The sequence below is a fragment of the Pan paniscus genome, chromosome 2, assembly GCF_029289425.2.
Source record: "Pan paniscus chromosome 2, NHGRI_mPanPan1-v2.0_pri, whole genome shotgun sequence".
Taxonomy (NCBI): Eukaryota; Metazoa; Chordata; class Mammalia; order Primates; family Hominidae; genus Pan; species Pan paniscus.
The window spans coordinates 48103601-48120691 of NC_085926.1; positions in this window are offsets into that span (position 1 = coordinate 48103601).

The window sequence follows — 17091 nt, forward strand, 5'->3', positions numbered from 1 at the left end:
TCTAAGGTCAACTCTACAGAGAACAGAAAGAGCCAGAGATGTCGGGAAAAAAATGAGAGAAATTATGGATTAAAATATAATCTAAAATAATCATGGCCGGGCGCGGTGGCTCATGCCTGTAATCCAGCACTTCGGGAGGCCAAAGAGGGCGGATCACAAGGCCAGGAGTTCGAGACCAGCCTGGCCAATATAGTGAAACCCCGTCTCTACTAAAAACACAAAAAAATTAGCTGGGTGTGGTGGCAGGTGTCCGTAATTCCAGCTACTCAGGAGGCTGAGGCAGGAGAATCGCTTGAACCCAGGAGGTGGAGGCAGGAGTGAGCCAAGATCACACCATTGCACTCCAGCCCAGTCAATAGTGCAAGACTCCATCTCAAAAATAATAATAAAAAAATATATAGGCGGGGCTTAGTGGTTCACACCTGTAATCTCAACTCACTGGGAGGCAGAGGTAGGAGGATTGCTTGAGGCCAGAAGTTCAAGATCAGCCTGGGCAGCACAGCAAGACTACATCTCTGGCCAGGCGCGGTGGCTCACGCCTGTAATCCCAGCACTTTGGGAGGCTGAGGCGGGCGGATCACGAGGTCAGGAGTTCAAGACCAGCCTGACCAACATGGTGAAACCCCCATCTCTACTAAAAATACAAAAATTAGCTGGGCATGGTGGCGCGTGCCAGTAATCCCAGCTACTTGGGAGACTGAGGCAGGAGAATCACTTGAACCAAGGAGGCGGAGGTCATCCGTGGTTGAGACCCATTATCTCTTTTTTTTTTTTTTTGAGACGGAGTCTCGCTCTGTCACCCAGGCTGGAGCACAGTGGTGCGGTCTCGGCTCACTGCAAGCTCCGCCTCCCGGGTTCACGCCATTCTCCTGCCTCAGCCTCCTGAGTAGCTGGGACTACAGGTGGCTGCCACCACGCCCGGCTAATTTTTTGTATTTTTAGTAAAGCCAGGGTTTCACCGTGTTAGCCAGGATGGTCTCAATCTCCTGACCTCGTGATCCGCCCACCTCAGCCTCCCAAAGTGCTGGGATTACAGGTATTAGCCACCAGGTCTGGCTCATCTTTTTTTCTTTTAATTAAAATTTAAAAATTAAAAAAAAATAATCATATGGACAAACCCCTAGAGAGCAGAGGAAGGAATAATTAACACTGTCCAGGGGAGTCGGAAGAAGCTTTGGAGGAGGATTGAACTGAGAGAAAAAGATTGGCAGGAGTTTGTTGTGCAAAGAAGGGGAGGGACAGGTGTTTCACCGGAGGGAGCAGCATGTTCAGGGACACACAGCTGTGAACAGGCAAATTGTTGAGGAACGCTGAGAAGTTTGGCTGGACCCGAGGACGAACAGGGAGGCAGGAAGTGAGGCAGGAAAGGCCAGTGGGCAAAACGGAACATGAGACCTTGCTGTGACCTTCAGACAATCTAAACTGCTTGAGAGGTTGAGAAGCTTTGCATTTGGAAGGGAAATTAGCATTTGTGCTGAGAAATAAAGCCGTGCATGGAGCGACAACTCTGTGTCCAGAGCTTTACAAGCATTTGCTCTACATCACAATAAAGTGTGTATTTCACAGACAGGGACACAGAGCTATGGTCTTTCTGCAGTGCAAGCTCTCTGCGAGCAGGGAACACGACCCCAGCATAGCCCTACCAGCTCCTTTGAGGGTGAGGACACCCTCACTTGGGAAGAAGCAAGTTGGAGCTTTATTTTATTTATATATATATTTATTTATTTATTTATTTATTTATTATTACTATTGAGACAGGGTCTCACTCTGTCACCCATGCTGTAGTGCAGTGGCGTGATCTTGGCTCACTGCAGCCTCCACCTCCCAGGCTCGGGTGATCCTCCCACCTCAGCCTCCCTGGTAGCTGGGACTACAGGCATGAGCCACAATGCCTGGTTAATTTTTTGTATTTTTTGTAGAGATGGGTTTGCACTATGTTGCCCAGACTGGTCTCAAATTCCTGAGCTCAAGTGATCTCCTGGCCAGCACTGTGGGAGGCTGAGGTGGGAGGATTGCCTGAGTTTGGGGAAGTTGAGGCTGCAGTGAGATCATGCCACTGCACGCCAGCCTGGGCAACAGTGTGACACCCCATATGAAAAAAACAAAAAAACTGTTGGATGAAGTTTTCTGTAAATATTAATAGTTGTTTTAGTTGTCTCTTGGCTTTGGCCAGCACCTTTGGGGAGTATCTCCCAGGCTGTCTGTGGTTCACCAAAATCATGTGGAAAAGGAAGGGGCTCCATTCACTCACTTCCATAGTGATACCCAGGGTGAGAGTGCTCCACAGAGCACTCCCCCGACAGGCAGGCTGCTGAGGGAAGACTTCCTGGAGGGCAAGAGGCCTAGATGACCCAACTAGGAAGAGAGGGAGAAGTGGAGGGGTAGAGTGGGAGATGAGCTCAGGAATGAGGGCAGGGTCTGGTGGAGGCTGCTTGGAGAGGCCACTCAGAGGGAAGAATACCTGCTCCTGGCTCTGCCTGTCACCTCTTGGTTCCTTGTTTCCTCATCTGCCTCAGCAGGCTTCTCTGACCGAGTGGTGGGCAGTGGGAGAGGGTGGAGGAACCACCTTCGCCTCAGCCAGAGTATGGGGCAGGCCCTCTGTGGGGACAGCTGCTTCATGGCTTAGCCTTAGCTGATTATGGTGCCCTCACCATGCCTGTCTGTCCATCTGGAAAATGGGCTCAATAATGGTATCTGCCTCATAGGGTTTCACGAGGACTCGAGGGAGATGACTTTTGCTGCTGTCTTGATTTTGTCTGTTGTTTTTGTAGTTACACAGAGGATAACAGATGAATCAGACACTGAACCTGCCCAACCCTATGTGCTGGACTCATCATAATCATACCTGGGACTTTTGAGAACTTACTGGAACTGTGCTACGTACCCTATATGTATTAAGTCATTTAATTTCCTTCCTTCCTTCCTTCCTTCCTTCCTTCCTTCCTTCCTTTCTTTCAGACGGAGTCTCGCTCTGTCGCCCAGGCTGGAGTGCAGTGGCACGATCTCAGCTCACTGCAACCTCTGCCTCCCGGGTTCAACCGATTCTTCTGCCTCAGCCTCCCAAGTAGCTGGGATTACAGGAATATGCCACCAAGCCCAGCTTATTTTTATATTTTTAGTAGAGATGGGGTTTCACCATATTGGACAGGCTGGTCTAAGTCATTTAATTTTCAAACCACCCTGCTATTTATCCACACTTTACAGATAATGAATCTGAAGTTTCCATCCACCCATCCCCTCCTCCGCTCAGGCGCTCACCAAATCTTACGCTCATGAGGTGCTCAGTAGCCTGTGCTTTGGGGCAGCCCACACTTCTTAGCACACCCGGCCCTCCTGACCCAGCCAGATGTCTGGGCAGGCCTCGGAGCTCCCAGACCAGTCACCGCACCCTGTCTCAGCCGCACCTGGCCACCTTCCCTCCCCCGCTGGGTAGCTTGGCAGCTGCCAAGGCTCCTCATTCCTCCTTCTGCACACCCAGCTGTTTGGGCACTGGCAAATGCCAGGCAGGTGAGGTGCCTCAGCTTCCATCGGCCCTGCTACCCTTGCCCTCGAGGTGCAGCATAGGCGTGGGGTGGGGAGCAGGGGAGAGACAGGGTGTCTCCCAAGCTCAGGAGCGCTGAGACTAGACTGCAGCTGAATCACAGCATTAACCCATCTAGAACCAGGGCTCAGGAGAACAAAAATGCCTGTGCATGGCCAGCTGGATCGAGGGAGAGACATGATGCCCAAGAACCTGAGTACCCAGGAGGTGCCCTCTGCCCAGATGCGGGAACAATTTCTCTCACTCATCAAACTTAGATCAAGTGGCCCCAATCTCTTCCTTTATTCTCAACTATTGGTTCAGGACCCATCATGAGGTCAGGAAGGAGAGGGAAAGCAGGGTCTTCCTGCCATAAATTAGTACATTAAGTCTTTCTTTCTTTCTTTCTTTTTTTTGACAGAGTCTCACTCCATCGCCCAGGCTGGAGTGCAGTGGCACCATCCCGACTCACTGCAACCTCCACCTCCGGGGTTTAAGCGATTCTCCTGCCTCAGCCTCCTGAGTAGCTGGGATTTCAGGCGCCCAGCACCACGCCTAGCTAATTTTTGTATTTTTTAGTAGAGACAGGGTTTCGCCATGTTGGCCAGACTGGTCTCGAGCTCCTGGCCTCAAGTGATCCACCTGCCTCGGCCTCCCAAAGTGCTGGGATTACAAGTGTAAGCCACTGCGCCCAGCCAGAAATTAAGTCTCATAGAAATTCAATGTTGGGCTGGCGCGGTGGCTCATGCCTGTAATCCCAGCATTTTGGGAGGACGAGGAGGGTGGATCACCTTTAGTCTCTACTAAAAATACAAAAATTAGCTGGGGTTGGTGGCCCATGGCTGTAATTCCAGCTACTCGGGAGGCTGAGGCAAGGAGAATCGCTTGAATCTGGGAGGCAGAGGTTACAGTGAACTGAGACGGCACCACTGCACTCCAGCCTGGGTGACAAGAGCGAAACTCCATCTCAAAAAAAAAAAAAAAGAAAGAAAGAAGAAGAAATTTAATGTTGGTGTCACCAAGAGATTGCTTCTGGGCTCAGTAAATTGAAGCCCAAATTTGGAACTGAAGGCCAGAGGTGAGCAACCTGTCCCAGTGCTCGGCAAGGCGGCCGATGCCAAGCCAGCACCCTTCCCACCGTTCTGTGCTGCTTTGTGTTAGAGGAAGGAAATGTCCTGTGTGAATGTACTTTTAACAGAAAGAGAAGACAAAAATAGCCAAAGAATGCTATAAAGGACCCTGAAAATAATCTCCCATTTGTTCAGGGACCACTGAGTTCCTTGGTGGGGTGGACCCAGTGTCCTGCAGAAAGGAGACAATGGCTCAGGCCTTCAAGGATTTTCTTCCCTCCAGACCCACTCCTGTGGGGCTCTTTCCATCGGGGCTCAGGCCTGGGGGTGTTTCCTCACCCCAGTATTCCTGGAAACTCCACCTATCCCACAATTTCCCTGTCTCACTCACCATTCTGCAGCCAGAGGCAGGGCTTGTCAGTGAGGTAGGTGGGGCCAGAGCAGAGGCTTCATGTTTGGTGGCAGCAGGAGTTACCAGGCTAAGGCCTGGGAAGTCCAACACAGAGCTCTGTCCCTATCACTAACTCTGAAGCTCGCGCTCGGTGGCTCCCTGAAATTTCCCCTTCCAACTTCCCACCAGTCAGCCTACTCTCCACCTCCCTGAGAAGCAAGCTCAGCAGCCCATCTCTTGAGAAGGTGACTTGAAAGTGGGAGAAAGTCAAGAAAGAGTCTAGGCCACCGGACGCAGTGGCTCACGCCTGTAATCCCAGCACTTTGAGAGGCCAAGGAGGTCAAATCACCTGAGGTCAGGAGTTCGAGACCAGCCTGACCAACATGGAGAAACCCCATCTCTACTAAAAATACAAAATTAGCAGGGCATGGTGGCGCATCCCTGTAATCCTAGCTACGCAGGAGGCTGAGGCAGGAAAATCGCTTGAACCTGGGAGGTGGAGGTTGCAGTGAGCCGAGATTGCACCACTGCACTCCAGCCTGGGTGACAGAGTGAGTCTCAAAAAAAAAAAAAAAAAAAAAGAAAGAAAGAAAGAAAGAAAAGAAAAACAAAGAGTCTGGCCTTAGAACCTGAAGCCCAAACATCTACTTCCGTCTCTGCTGTTTGTTAACTGAGTACCGGAAGCAACTCACCCACCTCCATGAGTATGAGTGTTTGCATCCATAAAATGAGGGTGAATTCCATCCTGTGAGAATCAAATGAAAATGGCCACATAGAAGAGAAAACAGCATCCCCAAAGTTAGTCCTCAGGAACTTAAGTCCAATGAGATACTCCATGGAGAAAAGGCTCCATGGGCAAATAGGTTTGGAAAATGCTCTGTCGTCTCTTGAAATTCATGATGCATGCTGGCAGGCCAAGCGCTCTGAGAAACCCTGCAATAAAGAGACCAGGTGAAAATTGTTTAACTACAGGTGCGTACCACCACACCCAGCTAATTTTTTGTATTTTTAGTAGAGACAGGGTTTTGCCATGTTGCCCAGACTGGTCTTGAACTCTTGGCCTCAAGTGATTCTCCTGCCTTGGCCTCCCAAAGAGCTAGGATTACAGGTGTGAGCCACCGTGCCTGGCCATATCATGCCATTTATATAAGCGATTTGAGCGTCTTTGGATTTTGATATCAGTGGGGGTCCTGGAACCAACTCCCCACAGATACCAAGGGACAACTGTATTATTCAAATATATCTAAGTTATTCTAACATATGTTTGTTTTTTTTTTCTTTTTTCTTTGAGATGGAGTCTCACTCTGTAGCCCAGGCTGGAGTGCAGTGGAGTGATCTCAGGTCACTGCAAGCTCTGCCTCCCGGGTTCATGCCATTCTCCTGCCTCAGCCTCTGAGGCAGGGACTACAGTAGCTGGGACTACAGGTGCCTGCCACCATGCCCGGCTAATTTTTTGTACTTTTAGGAGAGATGGGGTTTCACTGTGTTAGCCAGCATGGTCTCAATCTCCTGACCTCGTGATCCACCTGCCTTGGCCTCCCAAAGTGCTGGGATTACAGGCGTAGGCCACCGCGCCCGGCCTCTGACATATGTTTTATGCTGCTATAACAGAATACATGAGACTGTAATTTATTTACATTTATTTAAAATAGAGACGGGGTCTCACTATGTTGCTCAGGCTGCTCTTGAAATCCTGGGCTCAAGCAATCGTCCTGCCTCAGCCTCCCAAAGCACTGGGATTACAGGTGTGAGCCACCACGCCCAGCTGAGACTATAATTTATTTATTTATTTATTTAAATTTTCAATTTTTTTGTGGGTACATAGTAGGTGTATATATTTACAAGGTACATGAAGTGTTTTGATACAGGCATGCAATGTGAAATAAGTGCATCATGGGCAATAGAGTGCCCATCCCCTCAAGCATGAGACTGTAATTTTTTTTTTTTTTTTTGAGATGGAGTCTCACTCTGTCGCCCAGGCTGGAGTGCAATGGTGTGATCTTGGCTCACTCCACCCCCCCACCCCACCGGCTTCAAGTGATTCTCCTGCCTTAGCTTCCCAAGTAGCTGGGATTACAGGTGCCCGCCACCATACCTGGCTAATTTTTGTATTTTTACTAGAGATGGGGTTTTGCTATTTTTTTTTTTAGATGGGATTTCGCTTTTTGTTGCTTAGGCTGGAGTGCAACGGCACAATCTCGGCTCACTGCAACCTCCGCCTCCCAGGTTCAAGGGATTCTCCTGTTTCAGCCTCCCCAGTAGCTGGGATTACAGGTGCCCGCCACCATGTCCGGCTAATTGTTGTATTTTTAGTAGAGATGGGGTTTCACCATGCTGGGCAAGCTGGTCTTGAACTCCTGACCTCAGGTGATCCGCCAGCCTCGGCCTCCCAAAGTGCTGGGATTACAGGCGTGAGCCGCCACCTGGCCTTTTTTTTTTTTTTTTTTTCAGTAGAGATGGGGGTTTTGCCATGTTGGCCAGGCTGGTCTCGAACTCCTGACCTCAGGTGATCCACTCACCTCGACCTCCCAAAGTGCTGGGATTACAGGCGTGAGCCACTGTGCCCAGCCAAGACTATAAAGAAAAGAAATTTATTGGCCAGGCGCAGTGGCTCATCCCTGTTCCCAGCACTTTGAGAGGCTGAGGCGGGCAGATCATGAGGTCAGGAGATCGAGGCCATCCTGGCTAACACGGTGAAACCCCATCTCTACTAAAAATACAACAGATTAGCCGGGTGTGGTGGCAGCCTCAGCTCCTCAGGAGGCCGAGGCAGGAGAATGGCATGAACCCGGGAGGCAGAGGTTGCGGTGAGCTGAGATCGCGCCACTGCACTCCAGCCTGGGTGACAGAGCGAGACTATGTCTCAAAAAAAAAAAAAAAAAAAAGAAAGAAAAGAAATTTATTTCTTACACCTCCTGAGGCTGGGAAGGTTAAGAGCATGGCGCCAGCACCTTGGAGATGGTCATCTCATGGGAGAATGGCAGAAGATGGAAGCAAGTGCAGAAGACAGAAGAAATCAGCTAAACTCGCTTTGAGAACAAACCCAGTCTCGAGATAACTAACCCACTCCCATGATAAGAGCATTAATCCATTCATGAAGGCAGAGTCATCATGACCTAATCACCTCCTAAAGGCTTCATGTCAATTAAATCTCATGAGTTTCAGAGGGGACAAGAATTCAAACCATACCAATACCTAAATATAGATAAAGGCCAGGACACCCTAGGGTGTGCCTGTAGTCCCAGCTATTAGGGAGGCTAAGGCAGAGGGGTGTCTTAAGTCTGGGAATTTGAGACCAGCCTGGGCAACATAGTGAGACTCCATCTCTAAAAAAAAAAAAATAATAGACCGGGCACTGTGGCTCACGCTTGTAATCCCAGCACTTTGAGAGGCCGAGGCGGGCGGATCACGAGGTCAGGAGATTGAGACCACGATGAAACCCCATCTCTACTAAAAATACAAAAAATTAGCCAGGCGTGGTGGCGGGTGCCTGTAGTCCCAGCTACTTGGAGAGGCTGAGGCAGGAGAATGGCGTGAACCCGGGAGGCTGAGCTTGCAGTGAGCCGAGATCACGCCACTGCACTCCAGCCTGGGCGACAGAGTCAGACTCTGTCTCAAAAAAAAAATAATAATAATAATAATAATAATAAACATAAATATAGATGCACACATCCATATCCATATACATTATGTATATTTATACATGCATAGAAAAGGTCTAGAAGGTACACCCCTAACTTAATAGGGGCTATCTTTTCAGAGGACATGGGATTAGGAAGGGTGAGAGTACAGCGAGGCTTGCAGTATTTCCATGTTGCCGTAGTCTTCCACTGTTGCTGCTGAGCAGCAGCTACGTGTTGTCTCTGTGTTGGTCCTCTGGCTTTCTATTCAGCATGCACTTTGGTATCCTGTGTCTTTGGTATTCTGTCCTCGTTACATACCCAAATGTGGATTTCTTATTTACTCTGCTTGGGATTCATGGGATTTCTTGATTTTGGGGATTTAAGGTGTTCATCAGGTATTCTTTCTTTAAAAAGTCCCTTTCTTGCCAGGTGCGGTGGCTCACGCCTGTAATCCCAGCACTTTGGGAGGCTGAGGCAGGCAGATCACGCAGTCAAGAGATCGAGACCATCCTAGCCAACATGGTGAAACCCCGTCTTTACTAAAAATACAAAAATTAGCTGGGCATGGTGGCGCATGCCTGTAATCCCAGCTGCTTGGAAGGCTGAGGCAGGAGAATAGCTTGAATCCGGGAGGAAGAGGTTGAGCTGAGATAGTGCCACTGCACTCCATGAAGCCTGGGTGACAGAGTGAGACTCCATCTAAAAAAAAAAAAGAAAGAAATAAAAAAATGCCTTTCTTGGCCGGGCATGGTAGCTCACGCCTGTAATCCCAGCACTTTGGGAGGCTGAGGAAGGCGGATCACCCGAAGTCAGGAGTTCAAGACCAGCCTGGCCAACAAGGTAAAACCCTGTCTCTACTAAAAATACAAAAATTAGCCGGGTTTGGTGGCACGTGCCTGTAATCCCAGCTACTTGGGAGGCTGAGGCAGGAGAATGGCTTGAACCCTGGAGGTGGAGGTTGTAGTGAGCCAAGATCGTGCCACTGCACTCCCGCCTGGGCAATAGAGTGAGACTCCGTCTCAGAAAAACAAAAACAAAAACAAAAATTGCCTTTCTCCTATTCTTTCTTTTCTTTCCTTCTGGGACTCAAATTTGATATAGTTAGATTTTCTCAGTATGTTCTGTCTCTTTCCACCTATTTCATGGTTTCCTAAGTGTCATAAGTATGTATCTCATTCCATTCCAAATAATCTTCTAACACATTTCTCCAGCATATTAGCTCTCTCTCCAGTTGGATTTAATAATTCTTTTTTTTTTTTTTTTTTTTTTTTGAGATGGAGTTTCACTCCTGTTGCCCAGGCTGGAGTGCAGTGGTGTGATCTTGGCTCACCGCAACCTCTGCCTCCCAGGTTCAAGCAATTCTCCTGCCTCAGCCTCCCGAGTAGCTGGGATTACAGGCACGTGCCACCAAACCCGGCTAATTTTTGTATTTTTAGTAGAGACGGGGATTCTCCATGTTGGTCAGGTTGGTCTCAAACTCCCGACCTCAGGTGATCAGCCCGTCTCGGCCTCCCAAAGTGCTAGGATTACAGGTGTGAGCCACCGTGCCTGGCCCAGTTGGATCTAATTCTAAACTGTAGTTTATCCCATCGAGTTTTACATTCCTTTTTTCCATACGGAATCTCACTCTGTCGCCCAAGCTGGAGTGCAGTGGCGTGATCTCAGCTCACTGCAACCTCTGCTTCCCAGGTTCAAGTGATTCTCCTGCCTCAGCCTCCCAAGTAGCTGGGATTACAGGCACCTGCCACCACGCCTGACTAGTTTTTGTATTTTTAGTAGAGAAAGGGTTTCGTTGTGTTGGCCAGGCTTTTTTTGTTTTGTTTTGTTTTTTGAGACAAAGTGTTGCTCTTGTCACCCAGGCTGGAGTGCAATGGCGCAATCTCAGCTCACTGCAACCTGCCCCTCCCGGGTTCAAGCAATTCTCCTACCTCAGCCTCCCGAGTAGCTGGGATTACAGGCGTCTGCCATCACGCCTGGCTAAATTTTTGTATTTTTAGTGGAGACAGGGTTTTGCCATGTTGGCGAGGCTGGTCTCGAACTCCTGACCTCAGGTGATCCGCCCACCTCAGCCTCCCAAAGTGCTAGGATTACAGGCATGAGCCACCACGTCCGGCCTATTTTTATTTTTATTTTTGAGATGGAGTCTTGCTCTGTTGCCTCGGCTGGAGTGCAGTGGTGCGAACTCCACTCACTGCAACCTCCGCCTCCTAGGTCAAGTGATTCTCCTTCTCAGCCTCCCAAGTAGCTGGGATTATAGGCACCTGCCAGCATGCCCTGCTAAATTTTTGTATTTTTAGTGGTGACAGGGTTTCGCTATGTTGGCCAGGCTGGTCTCGAACTCCTGACCTCAGGTCTCCCAAGTGCTGGGATTATAGGCATGAGCCACCGCACCCAGCCTATTTATTTATTTTTATTTTTATTTTTATTTTCGAGACTGGGTCTCACTCTGTCACCCAGGTTGTAGTACAGTGGCACAATCTCGGCTCTCTGCCACCTCCACCTCCCAGACTCAAGCAATCCTCTCACCTCAGCCTCTGGAGTAACTGGGACTACAGGCACACACCACCACACCTGGCTAATTTTTTGTATTTTTTTGTAGAGACAGGTTTTCGCCATGTTGCCTAGGCTGGTCTTGAACTCCTGAGCTCAAGCGATCCATTCACCTAGGCCTCCCAAAGTGCCGGGATTACAGGTGTGAGCCACTGCACCCAGCTGGACAATTATATTATTTATGTTTACAAGAATGAATCAGAGGGCAGATGCATTGGCTCATTCCTATAATCTCGGCACTTTGGGAGGCCGAGGTGGGAGGATCACTTGAGGCCAGGAGATTGAGACCTGTCTGGGCAACATAGGGAGATCTTTGTCTCTACAAAAAAAATTTTAAAAAAACATTAGCTGGGTGTGATGGTGTGCATCTATAGTCCCAGCTACTCAGAGCGAAACCCTATTCCCCATCCCCACCCCTCCTAAAAAGAATAAGTCTGTGGAAGGCGGGGAGCAGTGGCTCATGCCTGTAATCCCAGCACTTTGGGAGGCTGAGGCAGGCGGATCACCTGAGGTCAGGAGTTTGAGACCAGCCTGGACAACATGGTGAAACCCCTGTCTCTACGAAAAATACAAAAATTAGCCAGGAGTGGTGGCAGGTGCCTGTAATCCCAGCTACTCAGGAGGCTGAGGCAGGAGCATTGCTTGAACCTGGGAGGCAGAGGTTGTGGTGAGCCGAGATCCTGCTACTGCACTCCAGCCTGGGCAACAAGAGTGAGACTCTGTCTCCAAAAAAGAAAAAAGAGTTCTGTGGAAAAAGAAAGGCATTCTCTGCAGGTGTCAGCAAAGGTAAGGAGGTCCCAAAGAACAGGAATAGTGAGGAGTCCTTGGGGGAGGATGGGGATGTTGCCCAAGCTCATCCTTTATACTTGAGACCTCTGGTCCAGAGAAGTGAAGTGTTCTGTTCAGTGTCACACCACTGGTCAGGGGCAGACCAGAATCAGAAAGTAGGCCTTATTTCTTCATTAGAGTCTAGGAAGCCGCCAGGGGAAAGAGGCTGTGCTTTAGAAGGTTAAGGCCTATGATCCACCCTGCGTCATCCAAAGTAAACTAGGAAGGAAGTGTAAAGAAACCCCACAAAGATCGGACATTTTTCCATGATGACCACATTGATGCATTTATTAAAAATACAAAATGCTAATAATCCAAACCAGCCCTCTTCCCTTTTTTCCCCTTTGGGAGCCCTTGCACTGTGGTGCATGAAACACATGCTCGGACTAGGCCATTGGGAACTGCAGCTTAGACAAGGAACAGCCACAGCTTTTCCTGTACTCAGAGCAGGCAAAGTGCCATTAAATGCAGCTGGAAGCCAGGGCAGGGGAAGAGGTGGGAGGCTCCTGGAGAAACCCCAGCTCCTCCCAGTTACTGACTGGCTCTGGAGGAGAGGAGCTAGAAGGCAGAGATACCTGAGGAGACAAACCTGGGGCACCACTGCCACCTGATGTCTTCCTATGGCCATTGCAGTGGTCACAGCCCCAAGCCCCGTGGCAGCCTGGCAGCAGAGTGAAACAAGAGGGCAAAGAAAGCCTATCGGTGGAAGTTTTTATTTACCCTTGACGGTGGGTACTCCCAGACAGTGGGTATGTCTGAAATACTTCATATTGAAGAAAGACATCCATATTGAAAAACTAAACAGAAAACATAAATGGAAAATGAATCAACATATACAAAGTAGCCACAGTATGGAGGTGCGGATTTGACTTTGCCTGAGGAAGAGCTGTCCTGCTCTGGCCAGCACTGGAAGGGACTCTGCCTCCTCTGTTCTGGGAGCGTGCAAGCAGGGACTCTGGACTGGGCTTTGCACAACTTCCAGGAGTCATTGCTTAGAAATCAGAATGACCAAGATCTTAAGGTCTTAGAATCATCTAGGTAATCCACCCCCATCCCAGCTGCCAGGTCACAGTCACACAGAGGCTGAGCACGCCCAATGCCATGCCCAATGCCACCCAGTCTTCCCCTGCTGCTGTTTCTGCCTCGCCTCCCTGTCCTTCCCCCACCCTACCCTAGCGTGGGCAGGCTTTGTGTCCCAAGGTCACCAGTGACATATGTCCCACCACAGGCAGCCGAGCTTAACCCTCACTGAGACCTCCTTGTGGCTGCTCCCTACCCCTCCCTGCCTGGCTTCCTGGCATCCTGCCTCTAACCTCTCTCTCTGCTTCCCTGTCTTCTACATTGGTAGAACTGCCATTTGGATACGTGTGACAACTTGCTGTCACCAGCCTGGATATTTCTCTGGAGCACTCCTCACATTCAACACTTGACCACTCAGGCATCGGGACAGTCACTGCCCAGATCCCCCCGTCCACATAGGAGCTCAGCATGACAGCCCCTCTTTTTTATTTAATTTACTTATTTCAATTTTTATTTTTATAGAGAAGACGTCTTTCTATGTTGCCCAGGCTGGTCTCAAACTCGTGGCCTCAAGTGATCCACCCACGTTGGCCTCCCAAAGTGCTGGGATTACAGGCATGAGCCACTGCACCCGGCCCAGCCCCTTTTTAAAATGTTTTCTTTTGAAATAATTTAAAGCTTACAGAAAAGTTGCAAGAATAGTACAAAGAATTCCCTTATGCCCTTTGCCAAGAGTCATACATTTTAACGTTTTCAAATTTTGCTGCATTTGCTTTCTTCCCTTTGACTCTGTCTACTTCTCTCTCTTACACACACACACACACACACACACTTAACCTGTGATATTTCAGTGTATTATTTCCTTAGAACAAGGATGTTCTCATACATAGCTGCAGTATAATTATCAAATTCAGGAAACTTAACACTGAGTTACTAATTTTACCTGGCGGGTCACAGTAGCTCATGCCTGTAATCCCAGCACTTTGGGAGGCCGAGGTGGGTGGATCACGAGGTCAGGAGTTCGAGACCAGCCTGACCAAGATGGTGAAACTCCATCTCTACTAAAAATACAAAAATTAGCTGGGTGTGGTGGCAGGTACCTGTAGTCCCAGCTACTCAGGGGGCTGAGGCAGGAGAATGGCTTGAGCACAGGAGGCGGAGGTTGCAGTGAGCCAAGATCGTGCCACTGCAGTCCAGCCTGGCCAACAGAGCGAGTCTGTGTCTCAAAATAATAATAATAATAATAATTTTACCTAATTAAAGTTCATATTTCAATGTAGTCAAATGTTCCAAAAGTGTCCTTTATAGTACTCTTTTTCGGTTTGGTCCAGGATCCCATCCAAGATCACACATTTCATTTAGTTGTCGTGTCTCTTGAGTCTCCTTTAATCTGGAACGGTTCCTGGGCCTCTCTTTGGTCATGTATGACACTGATATTTATAAAACATGCAGGCCAGTAATTTTATAAAGTTCAACTTAGGCTTTTTCAATATTTCCTTTCCTTGTGTATTATTTCTCTTTTTTTGAGACAGAGTTTCACTCTTGTTGCCCAGGCTGGAGTGCAACGGTGCATTCTCAGTTCACTGCAACCTCCGCCTCCCAGGTTCAAGCAATTCTCCTGCCTCAGCCTCCCAAGTAGCTGGGATTACAGGTATGCACCACCACACCCAGCTAATTTTTTGTATTTAGTAGAGACGGGGTTTCACAATGTTGGTCAGGCTAGTCTTGAACTCCTGACCTCAGGTGATCCACTTGCCTCGGCCTCCCAAAGTGTTGGGATTACAGGCATGAGCCACCGTGCCTGGCCATGTATTTCTTGATTTCTTGCTCTGAGTACCAGTGGTCCAGCCACTTCCTCAGGTCAGGAGCCAAGAGACCATCCTGAATCCATCCCTCTCCCTCACTCCCATCTACCCATCCATCACCAGATCCCAGCACCTAAAGCCCTTCCCTCCCATGCCCCAGCTTCTGCTATGACTATAATTATCATCATTCCTTACCTATCATCCATCCTTTGTCTTGCTCTCAGCAATTACACGGCTTCACACTGCTCCCTTCTTAAACCCTCTACAGGCTGGCTGCTCAAAGGGTAGCAAAAGGATCAGCAGCTTTGAGAGTTTGTTAAAAATGCAGAACCTCAGGCTGCGACCCAGAGCTGTGGAATCAGAATCTGCGTTTTAACAAGTTTCCCACGTGTTTGAGAAGTCCTGCTCTCATAGATCCCGAGGCTTACAGACTCCTCAGACTGGCGTTCAGGGTTCCCCCCCGCCCACCACAAACTTCTCCTACCTTGTTCACAGGTATGAATGCATGGTATTTCCCCTTTGAACACAATTTCTTTTTCCTGGAACACCCTGTCTCGTGAGACTCCTGCTGAAGGTTAGATTTGAACATCGCCTCCTATGGGGTCCACTGCTTGCTCTGGAGCCCCATGTCCTCTGGACCCCTCTCTATCCTAGCTTCTGTTACATGGAAACGTTACACCTAAGACCTCGTCATTTTTAGTGACTATTTCTCCCACTAGCCAGTGAACGCCTTGAGACAAAGCCTGCATCTTACACACTTCCTTATCCTCAGTGCTCAGCACAAGTCAAACGTTTATTGAATGAGAGAAACAGCTTTTCCTCCATAGAGGCCCTTCCAAGTAGATTTGAAGTGGGTATTGCAAAGGGGCCATATGCAAAGGGGCCATATGCAAAGGGGCCATCCAAATGCCAGAGCCACGGTATGTTGGGACAGGGGCAGTCACAGAGAACATCTACTTATCTAATTCTTTTTTTTTTATTTTTTTTTATTTTTTGAGACAGGGTCTCACTCCTGTCACCCAGGCTGGGGTGCAGTGGAACAATCTTGGCTCACTGCAGCCTTGACTTCCCTGGGCTTGGGTAATCCTCCCACCTCAGCCTCCTGAGTATCTGGGACAATAGGCATGCACCACCATACCTGGCTAATTTTTCGTATTTTTAGTAGTTACAGGGTTTTGGCATGTTGCTCAGGCTGGTCAAGAACTTCTGGGCTCAAACAATCCACCCACCTTAGCCTCCCAAAGTGCAGGCATTACAGCCATGAGCCACTGCACCTGGCCGGAAAATCTAGTTCAAATGCATTTGTTATTTATGAAGAAAGGCCCCAGAGGGAGAAGTGACTTACTCCAGGTTTCTCTGCTGGAGAGATGTAGCCTGAGTCACTATTGATTCATGCTTTGCCCTTCTTGGAGCCAAGTGCCCTTAAGTGTGATAAGCAGAGAAATAAAAATCAAAGTGAGTCACGGATGAATGAGCACATAATGGAGATTGTTTTGTTTTAGAGATGGGGTCTCACTATATTGCCCAGGCAGGTTTTGAACTCCTGGGCTCAAGCAATCCTCATGCCTCAGCCTCCCAAGTAGCTGGGATTATAGGTGCACAATTTGTAAAGTTTGAAAACATGAGGCCTGGCGCAGTGGCTTACACCTGTAATCCTAGCACTTTGGGAGGCCAAGGCAGGGGGATCACCTGAGGTCGGGAGTTTGAGACCAGCCTGACCAACATGGAGAAACCCTGTCTCTACTAAAAATACAAAATTAGCTGGGCGTGGTGGCACATGCCTGTAATCCCAGCTACTCGGGAGGCTGAGGCAGGAGAATCACTCGAACCCAGGAGGCGGAGATTGTGGTGAGCCGAGATTGCACCATTGCACTCTAGCCTGGGCAATAAGAGTGAAACTCCATCTCAAAAAAAAAAAAAAAAGGAAAAAAAAAAATCTGAATCTATCTTCTTGCTTAGGAAATAGTCATACCAGGGAAGGATAAGTGTTACCTTTATGGGGGTTGGGTGCAGCTGAAGAGTTTATGATGAAGTCAGGGTAGGCAAGGGGCTTCAGCTAAGCTGTTCATTCTTAAGCTGGTGTGTGAAATATGAGTGTTGATTTTTTGTACATCTTTGCATACTTTAAATTTTTAAAATCTGAATCAGATCACACCTTGGATGGAATAGTTTTCCCCCCAAATTAAAGTGAGTTAAGTTTTGCCCATGGTTTTGAGTTAACCAACTCTTGACCTTGTGGGTGTCCACACATAAATTTTTCTATAGTAAATGCAAACTTTCTGCA